An 18,063-nucleotide genomic window follows, 5' to 3' on the forward strand; every position below is an offset into this window, starting at 1 on the left:
TTAATCCACCATGATTCAATCCGCTTCAGAGAACTTCCATCAAAGTTCCATCAACTTAGACCACAATCTTCAGAAATGTCAAACTTGCTGTCATTCAACTCTGCTACCTCTGACAAAAAACCCATCCTCCAGCAAATATCAGTTAGGTCTGGTCTGTTCACAAGACAACAGTGCTCTCTGGATCTGCTGCTGTAATTCTTTCAGCATCTTTATATGGTTGCAAATTTCCCTGTCTCTGGCTCAAAATTTACTAACGAATCCCAAGAAACTTCCCATACAAATCTGCCTGAGGCAACTGATCAGCAGACTCATGAAGCAGTATACCAAGCTGATACAACAGAATTGTCCGCAATAAACCGCATATCCACAGCAGCTTGCCAAACTGACAAAGTAGCAGAATTTTAATCATTAGTAAGATGTTCTGACTTGTGTGGCATCGATTTTGATTTCAAATGGTGCTGTACAGCTAAAGACTCGTCATTTACTTCTCCAGTGGAGCTATCTTCCATGGAAACTCAAACCGACAACATGCAGAATACTTATCCTGGCTTTTCACGCAACCAGCCAATGATTGGAGACTAGTATTCTCCACAACTAGTTATAAAACTAAGCTCAATTGATTCATTGCTATCTGTTATGAAGCACGTTTTACCCAAAGAAGCATATGAATGTATGATACATCACAATTCTGATATTCTACTCTCCAAAAGTACTTCTCTATTTCCCCCATGGGAGGACTCTTTAAATAGATAAACTACAACATAACCTGAAGTCTGTGGTGGAAATTCCAAGACATTAATAGAAGAGAAAGCTCTCCCCCCTACACTCTACTTGAGTACCTTCTGAATTGCTATTTATCTACCTCAACACATCGGCATTCTTTCTCATCTATACTCTGCACACCCCAGTAAGATGTCAAATGGGAGTCCTGAAATACCTTAGCATACAAGACAATTCACAGCTTTGTCTATACCAGTATTTCTTGATACCATGCATATTACTTCAGATTAAAGCTGGTCAGAAAATGCTCTGTATTCCCCACAACAATGTTGACTTTTGGTGAAAAAACTGTACACGCAAACTTTTTGATTTGGAAGTACTATAGCAGTGCCTCATTGCAATTGTAGTTCAAGTGCCTTATGCCCCATTCTCCTCTACAGTCCTAGCTCCCTAGCTGGACTACATCATTCATGATGCACCATGAACTCCCTGCTTGCTGATCATGGGAGATGTAGTCTGACAAGAGAGCCCAGACCATAGAAGAGAATGGGGGCATGAGACACCTGAACTACAACTCTCATGAGATACAGTGCTGGCATTTCTGAATAAAAATATTTGGCTGAAAATTTCAGTTTTGGGTGTTCAGTTTTTCAACAAAATCAAAAATTTCTACGGAAAGGAGACATCTTGCAAAAAGTCTTATTTAAACAAAAACTTTTAAAAATCAAAACAGAGTTTCAACCAAAAGTTTTTGACCAGATCTACTTAAGGTATTTTGAAGATTAACTTCCATTGCCTTATCTTTTTCAAAAATCTTCTCCATCATTTGCTGCACTGTCATGATCTCTTAATTTCTATACCCTGGACCTATTAAAGAATATGACAAATACCACCTAAAGAACTAAGTTCACTTGTCCACTGCAATTTAAATAGATGCTGAACTGTCTATTACATTTACTATCATGAAATTTATTTGGTGAATTTCTGTACTCAGTCTTTGAAATTTCCTATTTACAACTGACCTCCCCATTCAAAAGAGAAAAGATCAAGGGAGCTTCACGCGTCAAAAGATTTTTCTCACACAAACTGGGGAATCCATCACTTGATGCATCTGATATAACTCAGTATTTTCCCCCCAACTACATCCTTGCTATAAAAAAAAATGAATAACACATGGCTCAGACATATTTCCCACTTTTGAAGGAAGTATAAGGTCCAATCTGCATTTTCTGTACTAGGGCAGCTACATCCATATCAATCTCAGCATACAAAGAATTATTTACCTTCAAAAACATACCGCCCAACTCCTGCCAAATGTTCTTTTTTGTTGTTGGTATCCCATTAGCCAAAATTACCAATTTTCCCTCCATCACTCTTATCAAATGGTAAGTTATAAGTATGTTCCTGAAGTGCAAAAAAGACACATCACTTTGCTGTTTACACCAGCTACCTGCTCCTTTGAAACTTGCCAATCTCTTTCAGTCTGCAAACAAATAACTTTCTGAAATGGCTTCACTAATTGAATCCAAATCTTTTCATATATGTTCAGATCTCTAATTACAATTACAAGAACTTTATCCCCGAACATTCCATTCATTACACTTTTATCAAGAGTCTTGTTTGCTTGTTACTCATTAAATCAAAAATAGCACAGTGCACATCTTTAATTCCATTCACTCTCCAAATGTGCAATATAAGAAGACAGACATTGACATCATGCCATACTTCTGTTCCTGCCATAATTTTTCACTTGCTCCACATAAAAGTTTCTCATAGCAACCAGAGATCTGATCTAATTTCTCACATTTGGCAGCCTCAAATACAGACAACTCTTTACCAAGTTTCTCCCTCACATTTAACTCATTACCACCACTATGGTCCAACTTTAGAAGCCTCCCCATCCAAATCTTTCCTTCCCTGAAAGTATCTATTTAAAATCACCCAAATAGCTGAAATCTCAGTTTTATTTCCATATACCAAATATGAATCTAACAGCCCCAAATTCCTAGCTGGAGCTTGAGCCATAACATTTTCTAACCAACCTACACATACAGAGATGGTGTAGGACCATGAGACATAAGTAACAAAAAGTATGTTCTTATTCAGTCCATCTCTTAAATGTGCCAAAGCGTGACCATTTAACACTTTACATACTCCTTCATATCGTACATGTGCTTTGCTCTAAGCCTTTTTTATATACAGTCAAAAGCCAAATTATTTTATAGCAAATTCCATGAATTAAATTTTCCTCCTTTTACAGAGCTCATGGCATGCCCCTCTGAAGTCTCTTGGAGATCTTCACTCATTCTTTCCCTCTATAACCCTCTACATTTCAATTGCCCATCATCTCTGTCTTTTACAGATAATACTTCTTCCTCTGGTCTTTCTTCTTTTCTGTAGATGACGGCTCAGTCAGACCTAGGGATTTGGCCCCTGGGACCTAACTGTATATACTCACAATGTAATCTACTTGTTCAAGGTAAATCTATTCTACTAAACATAACAAGAAATCCATCCAAATATATACGATGATAATGAACCACATAACCAAAATTACACTTTACAAATAATGCACTAACCAAACAAAGGTTTATACAAACATGTTGCAAAATCTCTTCCTAGTCATCAACATATTCTAAATGTAGCCTATCCTGGTGAATACACAACGCAAAATTACACAATGTTTTACTAAACAAATTTCAGCCCTGCCTGCAGGGTAAGGGAATAGGGTGGGAGACTCCTTCTGGCTGCCTTTCCTACTTGCCTGCCTCCTGGGAAAGAGCTGGCAGCCAGTCAAACCCAAACACTTCAGACTGCAGCACCCAGTAGAAAACACTTCCTGTTGGAATTTTTTAAATCACTGATATCTACCACAAGTAAAAACCCTCAGATGTATCTAATTAATCCTCTTTCGAGCACTGCCAAAATTCTTGCACTCCCCCCCTTCCCCTAAATTGATGGCCAGAGCTTTAAAGTCATTAAAAAAAATCACCTTCTAAAAAAAAATCATTAATCCTTTCCTCCCCAAACACTTCCTCAGAACTGCATGGGAAAACCAAATCTTTTATCAATGTCTATTTACTTCAGTTGGATACTTCCAGGTTAATCTTAACTGCCCTAAAATTAAATCCTCAGTAACAGTCACAGGGAAAAAACTACTTTGATCTCACAACAGCAGGCTAGACACACAACTCTCAATAAACAGCATTCTCCAAATAATTTCTTTAGCTAATTCCTGAAAAATAAAGCAGCACCTAAAAAAAAAAAAATCAAAAAATCAATTGTAATATCACTCCATGAATATTGCATTTAAACTCTATCTCACAAAACACTGCAACCCAAAACATTCACAAGCCAGTCTCTCAGAGTGTCTGGAACCCACTCAAACTCTGCAGATTATAGTAATCAATTCATTAATTGTTCATTTAACTAAAAAAAATGGTTACTCACCTTCTCTTCGAGGTGTGTTCACCTGTTCTTCGAGGTGTGTTGTTCACGTCCATTCCAAGCAGGTGGGTGTGAACGCATGTGCACCGCAGCCGGAAGACAGCAGCATCCATAGGATCTGCCTAGGCACCCCCAGGAGTCGCACCTTCATGACACTCAATATAGAGCCCTGCCGACCCACCACCCGCTCAGTTCCTTCTTACCGGCAGCTCTGACAGAGGGGTAGGAGCGTGGGTATTGGCAGGGCTGCCCAGAGGATTCAGGGAGCCTGGGGCAAAGCAATTTTGGGGGCCCCTTCCATAAAAAAAGTTGCAATACTATAGAATACTATATTCTTGTGGGGGCCCCTGCGGGGCCTGGGGCAAATTGCCCCATTTGCCCCCACCCCCTGGGCGGCCCTGGGTATTGGAATGGACATGAACAACACATCTCAACGAACAACAGTTATGAGAAGGTGAGTAACCGTTTTTTCTTCTTCGAGTGCTTGTTCGTGTACATTCCAATCAGGCGACTCCCAAATTCTGGAGGCGGGGTCGGAGTTATCCACTGATTGGAGCACTGCTCTACAGAAGGCCACATCGTCTCTGGCCTGCTGGGTAATCTCATAATGTGCAGGGAAAGTACATATGGAGGACCATGTTGCTGCTCTGCATAATTCCCGGGTGGGAACTTGCGCCAGGAATGCTGCTGAAGAAACCTGCTCCCTGGTCGAGTGTGCCGTGAGCGGAGGGGCAGGTACTCCTGCCAGGGTGTAGCACTCCCAGATGCAGGACTTGATCCACGACTAAATTAGTTGAAAGCAGACTGTAAGACCTTTCCTTCTGTCTGCCATGGCCACAAGCAGTTGAACGGACTTTCTGAACAGTTTAGTTCTCTCAATGTAGAAGGCTAGTGCTCTGCGGACATCCAATGAGTGAAGTCTCTGCTCCCTACCACTTGAGTGCTGCTTAGGATAGAAAACTGGCAGGAAGATGCCTTGGTTGATGTGAAACTGGGAGACAACCTTCTGGAGGAAAGCTGGGTGTGGCCCAAGCTGAACCTTGTCCTTATAGAACATGGTGTAAAGAGGCTCTGATGTTAAGGCCTTGAGCTCAGAATCCCTCCTGACTGAGATTATTGCTACCAGAAACGCCACCTTGTACAAGAGATAGAGCAGGGAGCACATTTCCAGTGGTTCAAAGGGCGGCCCCATCAGTCTGGAAAGGACAAGTTTGAGGTCCCAGGCTGGGACTGGCTGTCAGATGTGTGGATATAGCCTGTCGAGACCTTTCTGGAAACAGCTGACCATAGGGTTGGCAAAGACCGACCGGCCCTCTGCGCCTGGATGGAAGGCAAAGATGGTGGCCAGGTGAAACCTTATTGATGACATGGACAGTCCCTGCTGCTTGAGGTGGAGAAGGTAGTCCAATATAAGTGGTATAGATGTAAGTGTTGGGGACGAATGATGCTGCACCGACCAGATTAGAATCTTTTCCACTTGGCAAGGTAGGTAGCCTGGGTGGAGGGTTTCCTACTGCCAAGGAGGACTTGTCTAACTGGGTCCAAGCAGGAGAGCACAATGGGACTCAGTCACGGAGCTTCCACGCCATGAGGTGCAACGACTTGAGGTTCGGGTACTGGAGATCGCTGTGATCCTGAGTTATTAAGTCTGGGAGGAGTGGCACGGTGACTGGGGCTTCCATGGACATTTCCAGGAGAGATGTGTACCAGTGTTGGCAGGGCCAGGCTGGAGCTATCAATATCACTGAAGCCTCTTCCCTCCATAACTTGAGGAGCACCTTGTGAGCACCTGTTGTCCTCCAGGGCTGCGGCTATAGCGGTGCCTGCCAGCACCTCATCTGGCGAGGAAGAGGAAGAAACCCCCATAAAAGGTGGCTGTTCCCTTCCATCGGTGCCCAAGGGGTCGTGTGACTCCTGGGGATCCCGAGCTGTTGCCAACCTGCATGGTGCTGTGCCTCTCTGTGCCGGGACAGAAGACACCCATGCCGGGGCTGTAGGCATCGCGGTAGGTGCCGCAGGAGCAGGGCCAGCTCCAGTGCTTTTGCTGCCCCAAGCGACGGAAAAAAAAAAAGCCACAATCGACGGCATTTCGACGGCAGCTCTACCGTCGCAACTTCATTCTTCGGCGGCAATTCGGCGGCAAGTCCTTCCCTCTGAGAGGGACTGAGGGACCTGCCGCTGAATTGCCGCTGAAGAGCCGGATGTGCCACCCCTTTCCATTGGCTCCCCCAAGCACCTGCTTCCTGCACTGGTGCCTGGAGCCGGCCCTGCGCAGGAGGTATCCATGCCCATGTCGGTGCTGCTGATGGCGTCGGTGCCGATATAGGTGCTGCTAATGGCATCCGTGCCGATGTTGATGCCGATGGTGTTGGCAACAGTGCTGCAGCCAGCGTCGTTGAAGTAAGTGGCGGCAGTGCCTCAGTAGCTCGACGCGGTGCCTCAGGGAGTGCAGGAGCTGTGGGTCCATGAGGGGCAGAAGGTGTTACAAAGGTAGCCAAAGCTACAGATGTTGCTGCCAAGTGCGAACCCTGGCTCCAACCCTGGCTTTGATGGAAGGCCAGGGCGTCCAGAAGGGCCACTGCATTGGGTTCTGCCACTGCGGAGGCCACGGTACTGGGTAGGCTCATCTCTCCCGCTGCAGCCTTGATCTCCTGCTCCTACTTCTGCTGGAGCAATAGGAGTTGGACTCCAACTCCGAGGACTCAGAAAAAGAAGACCACGGAGGAGCTGTGCTACAAGGCACCGAGCGTCGGGAGCTAGGGGACTGTCTGCGCTCTCGTTCCGGGGCTACTGGCGGCGGGGGTCACTGTGGAGAAGGTGAGCGCCTGGACAGCATGGCCGGCTTCCCTCTTGATTATACTGTGGGGCGGGCTGGTGCTGTCGGTGCCAGTAGTGCATCCCTCCTTGGAGGTGAGAACGGTGCCATGAGGCATAATAAGTCTTGAGCTGCCTCAAATGCCTCCGGGGTTGATGGAAGCTGCAGCTGCTGACCCCTCGGTTCTGGTGAGTGGGGTGGGCCCAGACTCAACTACCCCACTGGGGCAGGAGTCAACACGACCCTTACAGGTGACGAGGTGCTGTGGCCCCAACTGGGGGTCTCACGGTCATCGGCTCTTTAGACTTGGCCAGGGGAGAAAGATCCCCCTCTGGGTTCTTTTTCTTCTGAGGTACCGGCGATTGAGACAGTGCCTACCTGCTGAGTGGACTCAGGAGGAGCCATGATGGTGCTGAGAGTCTTGCAAAGAGTCCTTTCTCGGCACTGGGTCCTGGGATGACAGCGCCGGGGTGCTCCGCACCGAGTAGGAGCTGCTGGGCGTGGGATCCCCTGATCCCGGGTCTGAGTGGGGGTGCAGAGATGCCTCCATGAGGACAACTTTGAGCCGCTGCTCCCTATCTTTCAAAGTTCTGGGGCAAAACTTGCGGCAGATTCTGCAACGGTCCTTTTGGTGACCTTCACCTAGGAAGCTTAAACATGTGGTGTGTGGGTCACTTTTTGGCATGCGCTTAGCACAGACCTCACACTTTTTGAACCCCTGGGACTGCGGCATACCATGCCTCCGGGTGTCAGAAGGTGGGGGGATCCCCAAACACATGCTAAAGTAACTATAAAACTACTACTACTAACTACAGAACAACTATCAACAAAAAAAATGGACAGAGGCGCTTGCTAAAGCAAGAGCTATGGGACATTCCAGCTAACCGTCACTGGAGGTAAGAAGGAACTGAGGGGGTGGCAGGTTGGCTGGGCTCTATATTGAGTGCCATGAAGGCATGACTCCAAAGAGCACCCAGGCTGACCCCACAGAGGCTGCTGTGGGAAAAATCTTCCAGCTGCCGTGCATGTGCGCGTGCACACACCTGATTGGAATGGACGTGAACAAGTACTCAAAGAAGAATAATTACTTTCTAAAAATTTTTAACCCCCATCAAAAACACTTCCTCAGAACACTGCATAGAAAAACAGAACCTTCTATCATGACCTGTTCTCTATAGACAATATTTCTCTCAAATCTGCAGATCTTAACCTCATCCAAAAATCCCCTATTCCATATAAGAAACTACACAACACTATTCCATTCTCAGTGTTACCAATTTTCCAGTGAAGTAATTTTCAACTCACTCCTGTCACTCCACATCCAATCTTACATATACACACACAATAATCTCCATCATACAACAACCTCACTGTAACCTTCCTCTGTATTCAAACAGAAATGGTAATTCAAGCACTCACTTGAAACCATCCATGCACTCAACTCTCTCACACTTCCAAAAATGAATGTACTCACTCTCTTCCCAAGCACATACCACCACAGAAAATGATACCTCTCTCTCCCCAACATGAGGAATCCCTAAATCAAGGCCACTGAGACACACTCTCTCTGAAAAGAGCTAGATACTGATACTTATGTTGGGTAGCACTTTACTCCATGAGTAGTTACACTGTCTTTAAAAGGAAGCGACTTGTGGAATAAAGTGCTACTCAGAGTGAGTGAGTATATCAGAATCCGTCCCAAAGTAAGAATTATTTTAAAACTCATCCCCGATATTTTATAATTTAGGCATGCTAACCATGGAGATGGTTTTAGAAAGACCGAGAAAAGGAACACAGGCCATTCTTTAGCTTGTAAGATTCACAGGGCTCACTCTTGCCCCTCTCCTTTTATCTGTGTGCTGAATCTTTTATTTCTTCTGAATTCTGGATATTTTAAATTCTAGTGTAAGTATCAAGCCCAGAATTATTGCAGTGTGGACAAAGGTACACATATTTTACATAACACGAAACCAACTCATAGACTGTAAGGTCAGAAGGGACTATCATGATCATCTAGTCTGACCTCCTGCACATTGCAGGCCACAGAATCTCACCCACCCACTCCTGTAGTAGACCCATAATCTCTGGATGAGTTACTGAAGTCCTCAATTCATGATTTAAAGTTACAGAGAATCCACCATTTACATTAGTTTAAACCTGCAAGTGACCCATGCCCCATGCTGCAGAGGAAGGTGAAAAACTATTGCACGTCATAGAATCTGAATGAATAAATTGTAACTTCAATTAAGGAACTTCCGAAACTTAGTTTCACAGTTAAAGAGGGAATTGTGAAAGGCTTTTAAATGAAACAAGAATTTAGATAATCTACGTTTTTGGAATCAGACATCTTTCTTCTGACTAACTCAGTGATTGAATTGAGTAGTATTTGTAACATACCAGCATCATCTACTGGACACTGCAGGGAATGCAGTTTGGAAATTTGAGTACTAAAATATTAACATGAAATACCAGTCTACACTGGTAATACAGTCAGAATAGGAGTAGCACCCCACACTTCTTTTTCCTAACATACCTCCAAAGCCTGAAGCAACTCCTGTAAAAGATGCTCCGCATCTGAACAGGATCAGAGAACTGTTATGCAGTCTTTACTCCAACCTCTGAGTTAGAGATGCATTCCAGAACCAAGATCACAACACAAAAAAACGGATCAGTGAATCCATTTAAAGGCTGAGCAAAACTAAGAAGCTGTGTGCAGCCCATGATCTGAGTCCTGTTAAATATGCAGTAACACCTCACTAACAGCTATGCAAGCTGCCTAGAAGTGATTTACACCCCTGCCTCTTCTGACAGTAGTATATTTCATTTCAAAAGGACTATTCATAGAATCAGAGGGCTGGAAGGGACCTTGAGAGGTCATCTAGTCCAGTCCCCTGCACTCATGGCAGGACTAAGTATTATCTAGTTTGTCTAACCTGCTCTTAGAAATCTCCAATGATGAAGATTCCACAACCTCCCTAGTCAATTTATTCCAGTGCTTAACCACCCTGACAGTTAGGAAGTTTTTCCTAATGTCCAATCTAGACTGCCCTTGCTGCAATTTAAGCTCATTGCTTCTTGTCCTGCCCTCAGAGGTTAAAGAGAACAATTTTTCTCTTTCCTCCTTGTAACAACCTTTTATATTATGTACTCAAAAACTGCTATCATGTCCCCTCTCAGTCTTCTCTTCTCCAGACTAAACAAACCCAATCTTTTCAATCTTTCCTCATAGGTCAAGTTTTCTAGACCTTTAATCTTTTTTGTTGCTCTTCTTTCTTTCAATCTTTCTTGAAATCTGGCACCCAGAACTGGACACAATACTCCAGTTGAGGCCTAATCAGTGCAGAGTTGAGCAGAATTACTTCTCGTGTGTTGCTTACAACACTCCTACTGATACATCCCAGAATTATGTTTACTTTTTTTTGCAACAGTGTTACTCTGTTGACTCATATTTCGCTTGTGATCCACTGTGATCCTCAGATCCCTTTCTGCAGTACTCCTTCCTAGTCAGTCATTTTCCATTTTGTATATGTGCAAGTGATTGTTCCTTCCTAAGTGAAGTACTTTGCATTTGTCTTTATTGAATTTCATCCTATTGACTTCAGACCATATCTCCAATTTGTCCAGCTAATTTTGAATTTTAATCCTCTCCTCCAAAGCACTTGCAACCCCTCCCAGCTTGGTATCATCCACAAACTGAAAATATGTTCTTAAAGTCTGTGTATAGGTAGTGGTCATGAACAAAAGTGACAAACAGGTTTTCTTTCAGACAAGAGATTTTATTCATCTATTTGTTTATATGTAAATCGAGTATTGTCTCATTCACAACTATTTTCCTAGCACCAGACTGAACTGAATGTTGATGAAGGATTGTGAGAACTTCAGGGAAAAACCTAACAGAAAGAGAAAAATGGGGGAGGGGGTGTAGGAGAAGAACCTTATCCTGAAGTGAACTTCAAAGATTTGCTCTACATATTTGGGAGGCAAAGAAGATACCCTGACATCCCTCACCTAAGAAGTAAACGGAAAGAGAATTTCCTTCATGAAAGTGGGATTTCAACCAGGCTTGGTTGAAAATGCTGCAGAGAACTTTGGATGAGATAAACTTCTTTAGACAAAAGAGTAACTTGTTAGTTAAGTTTAGTCTCTAGAAAGCATGTTATGATTTTGTTTTATATGTAATCATGTGTTTCCAATATTCTTACTCACTATCACATGAATTTCTATTCTTTGAAATTCCAAATTTATTCTTGTTTTCACCATACATATATCTAAGTGCAGTTATATTAAGCAATTGATCTCCTGAGTTGAAACTTACAAATTGGTGTATACTGTTCCTTTGAGAATAACAGTCCTGGTATGTCTGTCAGTGTCCACTGGATAAGAAGCTGGACAGTGCAGGGAATGCTCCAAGAATTTGGGGGTTGGTGTGTGCCTATCATTACCTGTACAGAGAGAGAGGAGCCTGCGGAGGCCTGGAAGATAGTGCTTGTGCTGTCAGAGGCTTTTGGTTTCAGGAAGCTAATCCACAGCAGGCAGAGACAAGACTGCTTCATGCTCTGCGCAGATGGTGAGGTGCCTCACAACCCTGGGTACCCCTGGAGAGCATCACAGATGGGAGAGTGGGATGCTACAGAGGAATGTCGCGTAATATACAAAATTATGTAACACTGTCCCACTGGTGAGATTTTTTTTCCTGACGTCAATGGGCAATGAAGCTTACGGGGTTGAGTGCCCTTGCATTTTACCTGCAGATGCATATGGATGTCATACTTAAACATCTAATCCTTTCTTGAATCTTGCCTGAAACAGGAAACTTCACGGGTTAATTTTGCTGTGTGTTAAGAAAATAGTTTGATTTTAAGGTTTAAGTTTGCTTCCTTTTTATTTCACCAAATATTGCCTTGTTCTTGTATATCATTATGGATAAGGACAAAACCTTCCCTGTAACATGCATTTTGCAGTCACTTGTCTTACCTTTTCTCACTCTTATCTCTCCTAGCTATGTAGTCCTAGGCTAACAAAAAGGAGCATCTAAAGTTAGGTTCCTAAATCCATATTTAGACAGCTACAGTTGGCCTGGTTTATGGGATTTGCTATAGAGGGAGAAAAGGAGGCAACCAAGGAAAGAACCCTCGTGGGATGCCCTTTTAAAGGGGAAGAGGAGTGGAAGATCCACCAAATGACACATGAAGATTGAGAGACAGGAGAACTATTAGAGGGTGCAGTCATGAAGGCCAGAGAATGCTAGGATTTCAAGAAGTAGGGAGTGCTTGATGGTGTCAAAGGCTCAGAGGTCAAGAAGGATGAGGATGGTGTAGAAGTCATGAGATTTGGCCAGGAAGTTGTTATCTAAGGCTTTAGCAAGAGGATATTTAATGAATGCCACTAAACTTAGTATGTATTACTTGGACAACTCACCTTTAACCTTTTCCCATGCTGAGGCCTGCCCATTTAGTCCTATCTTAGCCTCATAAAAGGCATTAATAGACAATTATCAGATGAGGACAGGAGGAAAAATGGCTAAAAATATACAGTGAATCATAGAAAATTCCAACTCTTAAAACTCACAATGTATTCCTATTGTCATAGCAACCACATTTGGTAAAGACAGAGAGATTAGTGCAGGCTGTTCCTTTGCTGTGTTATTCTGGAAGCACTGCTAGCTTCCAGTGTGGTTTCAACATGAAGACTGACGAAGAATGACTCTGAAAACTCGCATTGCCTCTTCCTCCTACTTCCTGTCCACCTTCTTGAAGTGAAGACCATTAGAGTCAGATTTTCAAAGTTATTTCAGTGCCTACAGCTAAAGATGCGTATTAGTGGGGTTTTCAAAAGCACCCATCTGCATCTTTAGGCACTGACATAGGTTTGAAAATCTCGCCTCAGTCTTAATTTTCTGATAAATAAAATATAATTCCATCCAGTGTGAGAAAGAATATTACTCACAGTAAGTTCATTTTGCCATAGTCCTCCTTCTCCCATCCCATGGAAAATTCCAGGCAACCAGTGTTATAGCATCATCTGCTAAGGAGGCAAAAATAACCCAACAGTATAATGGAGAAGACAACAGGGCAGAATCCACCCCCTTACCTTTCAGTAAATTTTAAAGCCAATAGCTTCTAACCCTGATAAAGATGTCCATAAAATGAGAGGGGAGGAAGTGGAAAGGAAGAATTCCCAGTGAATAACAGTCCCTTTCTCAGGCTTAGTCTACACTACGGGTACATCTACACTACAGCGGGGAGTCGATTTAAGATACGCAAATTCAGCTACGTGAATAGCGTAGCTGAATTCAACGTATTGCAGCCGACTTACTCCGTTGTGAGGACGGCGGCAAAATCGACTTCTGCCGCTTTTTGTCGGCGGCGCTTACTACCACCTCCGCTGGTGGAGTTAGAGCGCCGATTCGGGGATCGATTGTCGCGTCCCGACGGGACGTGATAAATCGATCCCCGATGGGTCGATTTCTACCCGCCGATTCAGGCGGGTAGTATAGACCAGACCTACGAGTTTAGGTCGAATTTAGCAGCGTTAAATCGAATTAAGCCTGGACACGTCCACACGACGAAGCCCTTTTTTTCGACGTAAAGGGCTCTTTAAACTTTAAACCGGTTTCTTTACTCTACCTCTGACGAAGGGATTAGCACTGAAATCGGCCTTTCCGGGTCGGATTTGGGGTAGTGTGGATGGAATTCGACAGTATTGGCCTCCGGGAGCTATCCCAGAGTGCTTCATTGTGACTGCTCTGGACAGCACTCTCAACTCAGATGCACTGACCAGATAGACAGGAAAAGCCCCGCGAACTTTTGAATTTCATTTCCTGTTTGCCCAGCGTGGAGAGCACAGGTAACCACGCAGAGCTCATCAGCACAGGTAACCATGATGGAGTCCCAGGATTGCAAAAGAGCTCCAGCATGGACCGAACGGGAGGTACGGGATCTGCTCGCCATATGGGGAGACAAATCAGTGCTAGCTGAACTCCATAGCAGTAAACGAAATGGCAAAATATTAGAAAAAGTCTCAAAGGTCATGAAGGACAGAGGCCATAACAAGGACGCACAGCAGTGCCGTGTGAAATTAAGGAGCTAAGGCAAGCCTACCACAAAGCCAGAGAGGCAAACAGAAGGTCCAGGGCAGAGCCACAGACACGCCGCTTCTACGCGGAGCTGCATGCCATGCCCGGGGGTGCAGCCACCACTACCCCAACCCTGTGCTTTGACTCCATCAATGGAGAAGCACGCACCAGGGAAGCGGGTTTGGGGTACGAGGAAGATGATGATGAAGACAATGAAGATAGTTCACAGCAAGGAAGTGGAGAAACTGGTTTCCCCAACAGCCAGGATATGTTTATCACCCTGGACCTGGAACCAGTAACCCCCGAACTCACCCAAGGCATGGTCCCAGACCCTGAGGGCGCACAAGGGACCTCTGGTGAGTGTACCTTTGTAAATATTACACATGATTTAAAAGCAAGCATGTTTAATGATTAATGATTAATTTGCCCTGGCAATCGCGGCCAGTACAGCTACTGGAAAAGTCTGTTAACGTGTATGGGGATGGAGCGGAACTCCTCCAGGGACATCTCCAGAAAGCTGTCCTTGATGTACTCCCAAAGCCTTTGCAAAAGGTTTCTGGGGAGGGCTGCCTTATCCTGTCTGCCATGGTAGGACACTTTACCATGCCAGGCCAGTAGCACGTAGTCTGGAATCATTGCATAACAAAGCATGGCAGTGTATAGTCCCGGTGTTTGCTGGCATGCAGACAACATCCATTCCTTATCTCTCTTTGTTATCCTCAGGAGAGTGATATCATTCACTGTCACCTGGTTGAAATGGGGTGATTTTATTAAGGGGACATTCAGAGGCGCCCGTTCCTGCTCGGCTGAACAGAAATATTCCCCGCTGTTAGCCACGCGGTGGGGGGAAGGGGTGAAGTGATCATCCCAGAGAATTGGGTGTGGGGGAGATAGGGGGTTTAGTTGGGTTTGTGCTGCATGTTAACCCGGAAACCGCAGCCCCTCCTTTTACATTGCAAACTCATTTTAAATGGCCAACCCAATGGGTGCTTGGTATGGGAAATGAGGGCGCTGCTGTTTGAAACCATTCCCACATGTTAAGAAGGTTAAAAAAGCCCAAAGACTGTGGCTTACCATGGCTGCCTGCAAGCCGAATTCTGTTGCCTGGCACTGCATGAGTGATCTCTCACACCAAACCGGAAGGCCCTCAATATAAGAGGAAAAATGCGACCTTGTAACGAAAGCACATGTGCTGTGTAATGTGAACAGCAAAATTTAATGTGAAAGAGTGTACCCATTGTTCTCTAAAATGTGTCTTTTTTAACCACCTCTCCCTTCTCCTCCACCAGATGCAAATGTTTCTCCTTCGCAGAGGCTAGTGAAGATTAGAAGGAGAAAACGGCAGACTCGGGATGATATGTTCACGGAGCTCCAGATGTCCTCCCACGCTGAAAGAGCACAGCAGAATGCGTGGAGGCAGTCAATGTCAGACTACAGAAAAGCACAATATGAATGAGAGGAGAGGTGGCAGGCTGAATCGCGGGCTGAAGAGAGCAAGTGGCGGGCTGAAGAAGATAGGTGGTATCAGCTTGCTGACGGAAGGCAAGAGTCGATGCTCCGGCTGCTGGAGCATCAAACTGATATGCTCCAGCGTATGGTTGAGCTGCAGGAAAGGCAGCAGGAGCAGAGACCGCCACTACAGCCCCTGTGTAACCAACAGCCCTCCTCCCCAAGTTCCATAGCCTCCTCACCCAGACGCCCAAGACCGCAAAGGGGGGGGCCTCCGGCCACCCAGCCACTCCACCCCAGATGATTGCCCAAGCATCAGAAGGCTGGCCTTCAATAAGAGTTAAAGTTTTAAAGTTTTAAACTGCAGTGTGTCCTTGTCCTTCACTCCTCCCCCACCCCTCCTGGGCTACCTTGGCAGTTATCCCCCTAGTTGTGTGATGAATTAATAAAGAATGCATGAATGTGAAGTAACAATGACTTTATTGCCTCTGCAAGCGGTGCTCGAAGGGGGGAGGGGAGGGTGGTTAGCTTACAGGGAAGTAGAGTGTACCGGGGAGGGGGGAGAAGGTTCATCAAGGAGAAACAAACAGAAGTTTCACACTGTAGCCTGGCCAGTCACAAAACTGGTTTTCAAAGCTTCTCTGATGCACACCGCGCCTTCTTCTAACCACCCTGGTGTCTGGCTGTGCGTAATCAGCGGCCAGGCGATTTGCCTCAACCTCCCACCCCGCCATAAATGTCTACCCCTTACCCTCACAGATATTGAGAAGCACACAGCAAGCAGCAATAACAATGGGGATATTGGTTTCGCTGAGGTCTATCCGAGTCAGTAAACTGCGCCAGCGCGCTTTTAAATATCCAAATGCACATTCTACCACCATTCTGCACTTGCTCAGCCTATAGTTGAACAGGTCCTGACTACTGTCCAGGCTGCCTGTGTATGGCTTCATGAGCCATGGCATTAAGGGGTAGGCTGGGTCCCCAAGGATAACTATAGGCATTTCAACATCCCCAACGGTTATTTTCTGGTCCGGGAAGAAAGTCCCTTCCTCCAGCTTTTGAAACAGACCAGAGTTCCTGAAGACGCGAGCATCATGTACCTTTCCTGGCCATCCCACATTGATGTTAGTGAAATATCCCTTCTGATCCACCAGGGCTTGCAGCAGCATTGAAAAGTACCCTTTTCGGTTTATGTACTCGGTGGCTTGGTGCTCTGGTGACAAGATAGGGATATGGGTTCCGTCTATCGCCCCACCACAGTTAGGGAATCCCATTGCACCAAAGCCATCCACTATGACCTGCACATTTCCCAGAGTCACTACCTTTCGTAGCAGCAGATCAGTGATTGCTTTGGCTACTTGCATGACAGCAGCCCCCATAGTAGATTTGCCCACTCCAAATTGATTCCTGACTGACCGGTAGCTGTCTGGCATTGCAACCTTCCACAGGGCTATTGCCACTCGCTTCTCAACTGTGAGGGCTGCTCTCATCCTGGTATTCTGGAGCTTCAGGGCAGGGGAAAGCAAGTCACAAAGTTCCATGAAAGTGCCCTTATGCATGCGAAAGTTTCGCAGCCACTGGGAATCGTCCCACACCTGCAACACGATGCGGTCCCACCAGTCTGTGCTTGTTTCCCGGGCCCAGAATCGGCGTTCCATGGCATGAATCTGCCCCAGTAACACCATGATTTGCACATTGCTGGGGCCCGTACTTTGGGAGAGGTCTATGTCCATGTCAATTTCTTCATCAGTCTTGTCGCCGCGCTGCAATCACCTCCTCGCCTGTTTTTGCTTTTGCATGTTCTGGCTCTGCATATACTCCAGGACAATGTGCTTGGTGTTCATAGTGCTCATAATTGCTGCAGTGATCTGAGCAGGCTCCATGATCCCAGTGCTATGGCGTCTGGGCTGAAAAAAGGCGTGAAACTATTGTCTGACGGAGGGAGGGAGGGAGAGGCGAGTGACGACATGGCTTACAGGGAATTAAAATCGACAAAAGTGGCTGTGCATCAGGGAGAAACACAAACAACTGTCACACAGAATGGCCCCCCCCAATGCCCCCCCCCAAAGATTGAACTCAAAACCCTGGGCTTAGCAGGCCGTTGATTTCATGGAGGGAAGGGGAAGCAAATGAATACAGAACAAATCTGGTCCATCTATCTTTTACATCTTAGGCTGGCAGCAGACTGTGCAGCATGACTGATAGCCATCGGCATCTTCTGGGTGCTTGGCAGAAGATGCTGCATTACGATTGCTAGCCATCATTGTCAAGACGGTGCAATAGGACTGCCGGCAGGACTGAGTCCCCAGGAGACAAAACATGTCTGCCCAAGCGCCTCAGACCGAACTCACTGAGGAGTATGACGACGATGGATACCAGTCGTAATACAGCATCTGCTGCCAAAAGGCAAGGAGCTGCTGCTGTATAGCAATGCAGTCCCATGTCTTCCAGCACCCAGATAGCCGATGACGGCTACCAGTCATACTGCACCATCTACTGCCAAAAGGCAATTAGCTGCTGCTGTGTAGCAATGCAGTACCACGTCTGCCAGCACCCA

Source organism: Malaclemys terrapin, chromosome 4, assembly GCF_027887155.1.
Source record: "Malaclemys terrapin pileata isolate rMalTer1 chromosome 4, rMalTer1.hap1, whole genome shotgun sequence".
Classification (NCBI taxonomy): domain Eukaryota; kingdom Metazoa; phylum Chordata; order Testudines; family Emydidae; genus Malaclemys; species Malaclemys terrapin.